We start from the raw sequence: 8534 nt of genomic DNA, 5'->3' as shown, positions 1-8534 counted from the left end.
GTACAGCATGAATAACAGTGGGGACAAAGGACATCCCTGTCTCAGACCCCTGCTAACCTCAACGTTCTCTTTGCTACGCATTCCTTCCCACTCTATGCAAACTGTATTTTCTCGGTATATCTCCCTCAAAAGCTGTATACAGTCGTCGCCCATGCCCATTCCTTTCAATATATCCCACAAAATTTCCTGATTAACGTTGTCGTATGCCCCAGTGATGTCTAGAAAAGCCACGTACAAGGGCCTATTCTCTATTTTAGATATTTCTATACACTGAGTGAGAACAAACAGGTTATCGTCTAACCGCCTGTCGACTCGAAATCCGTTCTGAAGTTCTCCCAAAATATCGTTATGTTCGGCCCATGTTTCTATTTTCATTTTTACTGCTTGCATCGCCAACCTGTATAGTACCGATGTAATGGTTAGTGGTCTATACGAGCGAATCTTGTCCTTTTCTCCCTTGCCTTTATAGATTAAGTTCATTCTACTTTGTCGCCAACTGTCCGGTATTTGTCCGTCCTTTAAGCTTTTTTCTACTGCTTTTAACAATGCTTCTTTAGTGTTATGTCCTAGTTCGTTAATGAGGCTAACGGGAATCCCATCTAAACCCGCGGCAGTGCGCTTTGGAATTTTTCCTTCGGCCTTTTTCCAGTTGAAATTATCTAGTACTAGCTCTTCCTCTGTTGCTTTCTCCGCCACACTTTTACTCACCGGGGAGATCCCCTGGACGCTCTTTTGAAACGAATCGGCTGTTACCTTTTGGATGTAACCTAGCGCTTCGTACCCTTCCAATTGATTTCCTCCTTCATCTAGAATATGTTGTTGCGTTGTGACAGACTTCCTACCTAGCGCCTTTATGTGGCTCCAAAAAATCCTAGGCGCAACCTCCTTTTTTTCGTGTATCTCTGTCATCCAGCGTTCACTTTCACCTTTAATTTTTGCCTCTACCAATTTCTGTACAAGGGATTTTTTCTCCAAATATATTTCCCATATTTTTTTGACTTCGTCCTGCGGCCGCTTCTCCACATGTGCCAACCAACGTGCTCCATCTGTGGAGGAGCGCATTCGACGGCGGATCGGGCCTGCAAAAGCAAAAACCAGGTCTCTTACATCATTCGGTGCAGAAGGCGACGACACAGAAAAGCAAACCAGCAGCGTGGGGAGTTCGTGCCACAGCAAGCAGCCGGGTCTCGGTTCAACCAGGGGGGTGAACAGTGGCGTACCAACTCTTTCGCGAGCGGTGGGGAGGGGGGGGGGCAAGTCTACCTCACTCGTCAGCCGGTATATAAGTCGAATCTCGATAATTTGAACTCGAAGGGGCCCGAAAATTTGTTCGAACTAAAGGAAGTTAATATAATGAAAGCTAAATAAACGGAGGGCTCTCCATGCAGTGGCGCCTGTGCATTGAGCTAACACACGAGGGGGAAGTTTCAGAAGACTTACATTTATTCAGAAATCACAGAACATCCGCCAATAATTGAAGTAATCGGTGATACGCGTCCGCACACATTTGCCTTGCACCGAGTCAATGAATTTCGCACGCAGCTTGCAAAGCATTTCTACTTCGGCTATCTGTCGTTTACTATGATATTACAAGCGTTTTGTTTACAGCTGAACAGATAACTGAAAACCTTGTAAGTAAGAAGCACCCGATTTGAAATCAGCAGCACGATGACACGAGAATAGAAAGAAAAGGTCACCACATGTATGCACAGAATGTATGAAAGTGCACTAGTACTATACTACGCTTTGTTTAGGAGAAATGCCAACAGCACCTCATGTGACTTATAAGGCCATTCCGAACTGTGCATGTATTTATCTGTTCCTCCAGACTGTAATGAGCTCAAGAAATTATCAGATAGTGTCGAACATTGAATCTTTTGAAACGGATTGTTGAACAAGCAGGGGTTGACTCGGTGAACGAGAGCTTTATTTAGCGCAAGGGCTAACTGAACGCAAGCCTGCGATCACAGCAAGTCTTCTTCCTTTTCTATACTCGAGCTCCATGCCCACTGCCCTCGTTATAATCACCCCCGGCCGATGAGGGAGCCATCCTGGCGACCTAAGGACAGGTGTACACAGAATGGTCATGGTATGGCTTGAGCCGAGAGATGTGTACGATTTCTTGTCCCCGACGGCGCTTGTCCGGAGATGCATCCAGCGGCTCGACAAGGTAGTTTACAGGGGATGTTTGGCGTACAACTCGATAAGGGCCATGGTACCTGGACGAAAGCTTGTGGGAGTGTCCTGGAGGAGTAGAAGGAATCCATAACCACACCAGTGAGTTCGGAGCAAAGCTCGTATGCGTGGTTGACGCGTCGTGGCGATGTTTTTGGCGCGTCTCGTCATGTGACGTGAACGCACGAGCAAGCTTCCGACACTCTTCAGTGTGTGCTGCTTCTCGAGAAACAGTAGTCATCTCTGAAGGGTCCGGTCAATAAGGAAGAATGGTATCCATTGTTGATGATGACTCGCGTCCATAAAGAAGGAAGAAAGGCGAAAATCCAGTGGTGCTTTGCGTTGCAGTGTTGTAAGCATATGTCACAAAAGGGAGTATGCTATCCCAATTTGACTGGTCGGATGAAGCGTACTTGGCCAGCATATCCTCAAGTGTACGATTAAAACGCTCTGTCATCCCATTAGTTTGCGGGTGATAGGCTGTGGTAGTGCGGTGTATGATGCTACACTCGCTCAACAACGCTTTGATGGCATCGGAGAGAAAAACGCGGCCGCGGTCGCTTAGTAACTCCCGAGGTGCTCCGTGCCTTAAAACCAGGTTTTGCAGTATAAAACACGCAACGTCTTTTGCGGTAGCAGAAGGTAACGCAGCTGTTTCAGCGTACCGCGTTAGGTGGTCGATAGCGACAATGACCCAGCGGTTGCTACTCGAAGTATAGGGAAGCGGACCGTAAAGGTCGATTCCGACACGATCGAAAGCTCGTGCTGGACATGGCAACGGCTGCAAGGGACCTGTGGCATGTTGAGTGGGTATTTTGCGTCGCTGGCACGTAAGGCAAGACCTTACGCAACGGCGAACGAAACGGTACATACCGCGCCAGTAGTACCGCAGCTGCAAGCGAGTGTATGTTTTTAACACACCAGCGTGGCCACATTGCGGATCATCGTGGAACGTGGCACAGATGTCAGGGCGCAGATGTCGGGGGATGACGAGCAACCACTTATGGCCGATCGAGCTGTAGTTTCGGCGGTAAAGCAGGTTATCCCGAATAGCGAAGTGTCCTGCTTGACGGCGAAGCGTCCTGGAAACTGGAGCGGGCGTGTGGTTTGAGAGAAAGTCCAAAAGAGAAGAAATCCAAGCATCTTTGCGTTGCTCGGAAGGCATGTCCGAAATGCTGATGGCCAAGGCAGCACTAGTGGAGAAAGGCGAGCCGACAGGCTCTGAAGCCAATGGCGAACGTGACAGGGCATCGGCGTCGGAATGCTTTCGGCCAGAACGGTAGATAACACGGATATCGAACTCCTGTAACCGCAATGCCCAACGAGAGAGTCGACCATTAGGATCTTTTAGTGAAGATAACCAGCAAAGCGCATGGTGGTCTGTTACAATATCAAACGGACGTCCATATAAATAAAACCGAAATTTTCCGATTGCCCAAATAATGGCGAGGCACTCCTTTTCAGTTACACTGTAATTCTTCTCGGCTTTACTGAGGGTGCGGCTGGCATAGGCAACGACGTACTCGTCAAAGCCCTCCTTGCGTTGGGCCAGTATGGCCCCTAGACCGACACCACTAGCGTCCGTATGAAGCTCCTTTGGAGCAGACGGATCGAAATGTCGGAGTATGGGAGGCGTGGTGAGGAGCCGTCGGAGTTCCTGAAATGCATCATCACACGCCTGCGACCACGCTGACAAATCAGAACTTCCGGCAAGAAGATTGGTCAAGGGGGCGATAATAGAGGCGAAATTGCGGACGTAGCGCCGGAAGTAAGAACATAGGCCGATGAAGCTTCGAAGCTCTTTGATGGTGGTTGGCTTTGGGAACGCCGCGACTGCATTAGGTTTTGTAGGGTCCGGGAGAATGCCGTTTTTAGAAACCACATGGCCGAGAATTACAAGCTTGCGAGCACCGAAGTGGCATTTCTTCAAGTTAAGTTGAAGTCTCGCCGTGGAAAGGCACGTAATAACTTGCTCGAGGCGGCTGAGGTGGGTCGCAAAGTCGCTTGAAAATACCATAATGTCATCCAAATAACAGAGGCACGTTTTCCATTCAAGACCTCGCAAGACGGTATCCATCATCCTTTCGAAAGTGGCAGGCGCATTGCAGAGGCCAACGGCCATAACGGTGAATTCATATTGTCCATCCGGTGTTACAAAGGCTATCTTCGGGCGGTCACCCTCTGCCATGGGCACCTGCCAGTAGCCGGAGCGTAAATCTAACGAAGAAAAGAACTCTGCTCCTTGTAGGCAGTCCAAAGCATCATCGATGCGTGGCAGAGGGTATACGTCTTTGCACGTTATCTTGTTGAGTCGGCGGTAGTCAACGCAGAACCGGATGGATCCGTCTTTTTTCTTGACGAGAACAACCGGTGAAGCCCAGGGACTGTTGGAGGGCTCGATGATTCCACGTTTCAACATGTCGTCATGTCGTCCACTTGTTCGTCGATGACACGGCGTTCAGCAGATGACACACGGTACGGACGCTGTCTTAGCGGGGCTTGTTGACCGGTGTCAATACGGTGAACGACCGCAGAGGTTCGGCCTAAGCCTGGCTGGTCACGATCAAATGAAGAACGAAAGCGGAGAAGAAGATTTATAATCTCTTGGCGCTGAGTTGGTGCGAGCTCAGGGTCGATGGCATCCGAGAATACGTCCAGAGCATCAGTAGGCGCGTTGGTAGGAGTGACAGCACAAATTAGGAGCGAAACCGTTGAATCGGGTATAGTAGCCGGAAAAATGCACTCGCAAGGTTCGTAGCTTCCAAGGCATTCTCCACGTAGTAGGGATGACGGGCTGTCCGAAGGATTGCACACATAAATGGCAGCGTGACCATTGCGAAAAATGACGACGGCAAACGGAAGCATGATTTTTCGACGGCACGCAGATGGGATCGATGGCATAAACAACACAGGCGATTTCGGATGGGAGGCACACGACACCGAGACAACAACAGCTGAGAAAGGCGCAATGTCAACGTCAGAAGCAGCAAACACTCTACACGAAGCACCATCGTCGGGGTCATAGCACGGCACAGATAACGCGAGTTCAGAACGAGCACAGTCGACCAAAGCGGAATTTGACGAAAGAAAGTCCCACCCAAGGATAACGTCATGCGAAGAACAGAATAAAACTACAAATGTGACGACGTACATCGCACCTTGAATGACGACTCGTGCAGTGCACAAAGCTGAAGGCTGAATATGATGGGACGTAGCTGTCTGCAAGATAGGTCGGTAAGTTGCGTGGTCACTTTCTTCAAGTTTTGGCACAGTTTCTCGCTAATTACAGATACGGCAGCTCCAGTGTCAACAAGTCCGTGCACCTTAATGCCATCAATGTAGAGTTCGATTTCGTTCGGGGGACAGCAGTTGGGTCTTGAAATTTCCGCTGCCAACGCAGTTCTTGCCTCCGGAACTGCGGCCGTCAGTTTTCCCCTCGCGGTGGGCTGTTGCGACGTAACATCAGAGAAATAGATCGACGACGAGGAGAAGGTGAACGGCTTGCGCCGGATGGTCGGCGACCGGGACGTACGTCTAGAGGTGGATCGGCAGGAACGGGATATCGCGGCTGAGTGGGCATGGTGGACATGTAATATGAGGCTCCTGCAAAGTCGTGAGAAGGGAAGCTGCGACGACGGCAGTGACGAGCAACGTGGCCTGGGATGCCACATGAAAAACATATCGGCCGATTATCCGGAGTGCGCCATTGGCTGACGGTAGGGGCACTGTTCGCTGAATAAGGTACCGTAAGTAGTCGTGCAGGCTGCGGCGTCATATAAACGTTCTGACCTGTTTCATATACAGCCGGAGACGGAACGGTCAGTGAGCGGGAAGGTGGCGTCGACGAATAAACGTGGCGAGTAGCTTCGTAGATGGCCGGAGGCGCTGGCGCACGTGGCCGAGCAACTGCGGCTGCATACGTTAGTGGTGCGGTAACAGTTGGTGGAGCCTGAGCTGGCGGCAATGCTTCGGCAACTTGCGATTGAATGACCTGGCGAAGCGAAGGCGACAAGGGTGCCATCGGCTCGGTAGTTCTTGTGATTATAGATAGCTGCTGGGCGACCTCCTCGCGTATGAATTGCTTTATGACTGGCATCAACGCAGAGTGGTCGGCGGTGTCATGGCGATAGTCGAGGGATGAGATGTCCGCAGTGTCTTGAGCAGCGCAACGTGTAGAAGCGCGCTGCCTACGCAGCTCATTATACCTTTGGCGAGCTGAATCACCTCGGCGACCGTCTGGGGACTCTTCGCAGCCAGCATTTGGAATGCACCGTTGTCGATTCCTTTCATGATGTTCTTGATCTTGCCTGCCTCGTCCAGAGTCGAATCGACGAGCTTGCAGAGAAATAGCACATCTTCGATGTAGCTCGTGAAAGTTTCATCTGCTCTCTGTACTCTGCCCCGCAAGCGCTGTTCAGCACGAAGGCGGTGAACAGCAGGACGGCCAAAGACTTCCGCGAGGGTTTTCGCCAATTCCAACCAGGTACTGAAATCACTTTGATGATTTCTGTACCATAGTTTTGCCACGTCGGTCAGGTAGAAACTCACATTTCTGAGCTTATCGGCTGCGTTCCACTTATTGACGGCGCTCACCAGTTCATACTCGGCAATCCAGTTGTCCACATCTTGGTCCTCTGTGCCACCAAATATGGGGGGGGGGGGGGTCGCGCTGCCGGAGAGCGCCAGCGCAGAAGACAGGCACAGGTGCGAGATCTGGAGTAGCAGCATGAGATGACCTCGGATCAGTCATTGTAGGAGGTAGTTGGAGTGTGCGGCTGCGAAGTTCCAGGGTGAGGACCAGATGTACCCAGCACTTCCACCACTTGAAACGGATTGTTGAACAAGCAGGGGTTGACTCGGCGAACGAGAGCTTTATTTAGCGCAAGGGCTAACTGAACGCAAGCCTGCGATCACAGCAAGTCTTCTTCCTTTTCTATACTCGAGCTCCATGCCCACTGCCCTCGTTACACTTTGTATTTGTTTGCAAGAAATGCTTCATTTCTGTTCAGTTTTTTTTTTGTATACGGCTTAACTTGGAGTATATATGCATGCACTTAAGCATACTCAAAATATCCAGATATTCAGTTTAGCTATGTTAAAAAGCTTGCCAGAAGCTTCTTTACAGTGCCCTGGTGCAATCCTATGACCAATATCTGTCGCATTAAAAATTTTGGGCATGCTGTATATCATTATAGGGTATTTTGACTACTGATGACATGTGAAAGCCCTCTACGCAGTGCTTTACTGCAATCTCAAAACCAATCTGTCTCATCAAGAAGTTGAAGATGCATTTTGTAGATGTTAAAGAATATCTAAACTACCAACAAAGTGCAAAAGCCTTCAAGACAGCACTGATCTACGATCACATTCCAGCTTAGAGTCATTTTTAGTGTTCTATAACACGTTCAAATAAAGTTATCAAACACTGGAATGATATACTTGGTTTGGGTCGTGATACCAATGAGTCAGATTTTTGGAGGCACTTGTATCATATTATTGTTCTATTTCTCTCATTCTTACCGGGCTGCAGTCAGGAGGCAGTGATATTTGTTTACATTGCCACACTTACTCTGACTACTCTGACATTACTGTTAAAATGCTTTCATTTTGTATTTATGTGCACCACTCATGCGGGCTGCAGTATTTGAAAATAAATAAATATACCACCCGAAAGCGCTTCACGCAGTGCTTTGTTCAAATGTTATGACTGATATCTGTTGCATATTGAAGTGTCGGATGTGGTTTATTGGCTTAGAGAACATTCTGGCTGCAGGAAACGTTCAAAAGTCTTCCGCCCAGGGTTCAGTTGCAATCTTATGACCGATATATGTGACTTCATGAAGAGTTGGGTGCGATTTGTGTTTTTAGAGAATATTTTGACTAGAGACAACTGTCGAGAAGTCTTCCATACAAGATTCAGCAGTAGTCTTTCGAGCAATATCTGTCACATCATGAAGTTTCAGGCACAGTTAGTTTCGTTAGAGCATATTTCGACTACAGACTATGCCCAAAACTATTATACGCAGTGCTTGGCTCCTATGTTATGACCAATATCTGTTGCATTATTAAGATCCTGGTGTGCTTTCTTGCATTTTATGATATTTCTAACACATGCATCGTCAAAAGTCTTTCATACAGTGTTTCGTTGCAATCTTATTACCCAAATCTGTGAGATCATGAAGTAAGTGTGCTTCATTGCATTGGAGAAGATTTTGGCTTAAGACAACGTTCAGAAGCCTTCCGCACAGGGTTCAGTTGCAATTTTATGATCGATATCTGTGACATCAAGAAGCTTTGACTGTGATTTGTCGCTTTAGAGAATAATTCAACTACTTAAAACATAAAACCTTCCATACAGG

Source organism: Rhipicephalus microplus, chromosome X, assembly GCF_043290135.1.
Source record: "Rhipicephalus microplus isolate Deutch F79 chromosome X, USDA_Rmic, whole genome shotgun sequence".
NCBI lineage: Eukaryota > Metazoa > Arthropoda > Arachnida > Ixodida > Ixodidae > Rhipicephalus > Rhipicephalus microplus.
Note: the sequence above shows the minus strand (reverse complement) of the source record.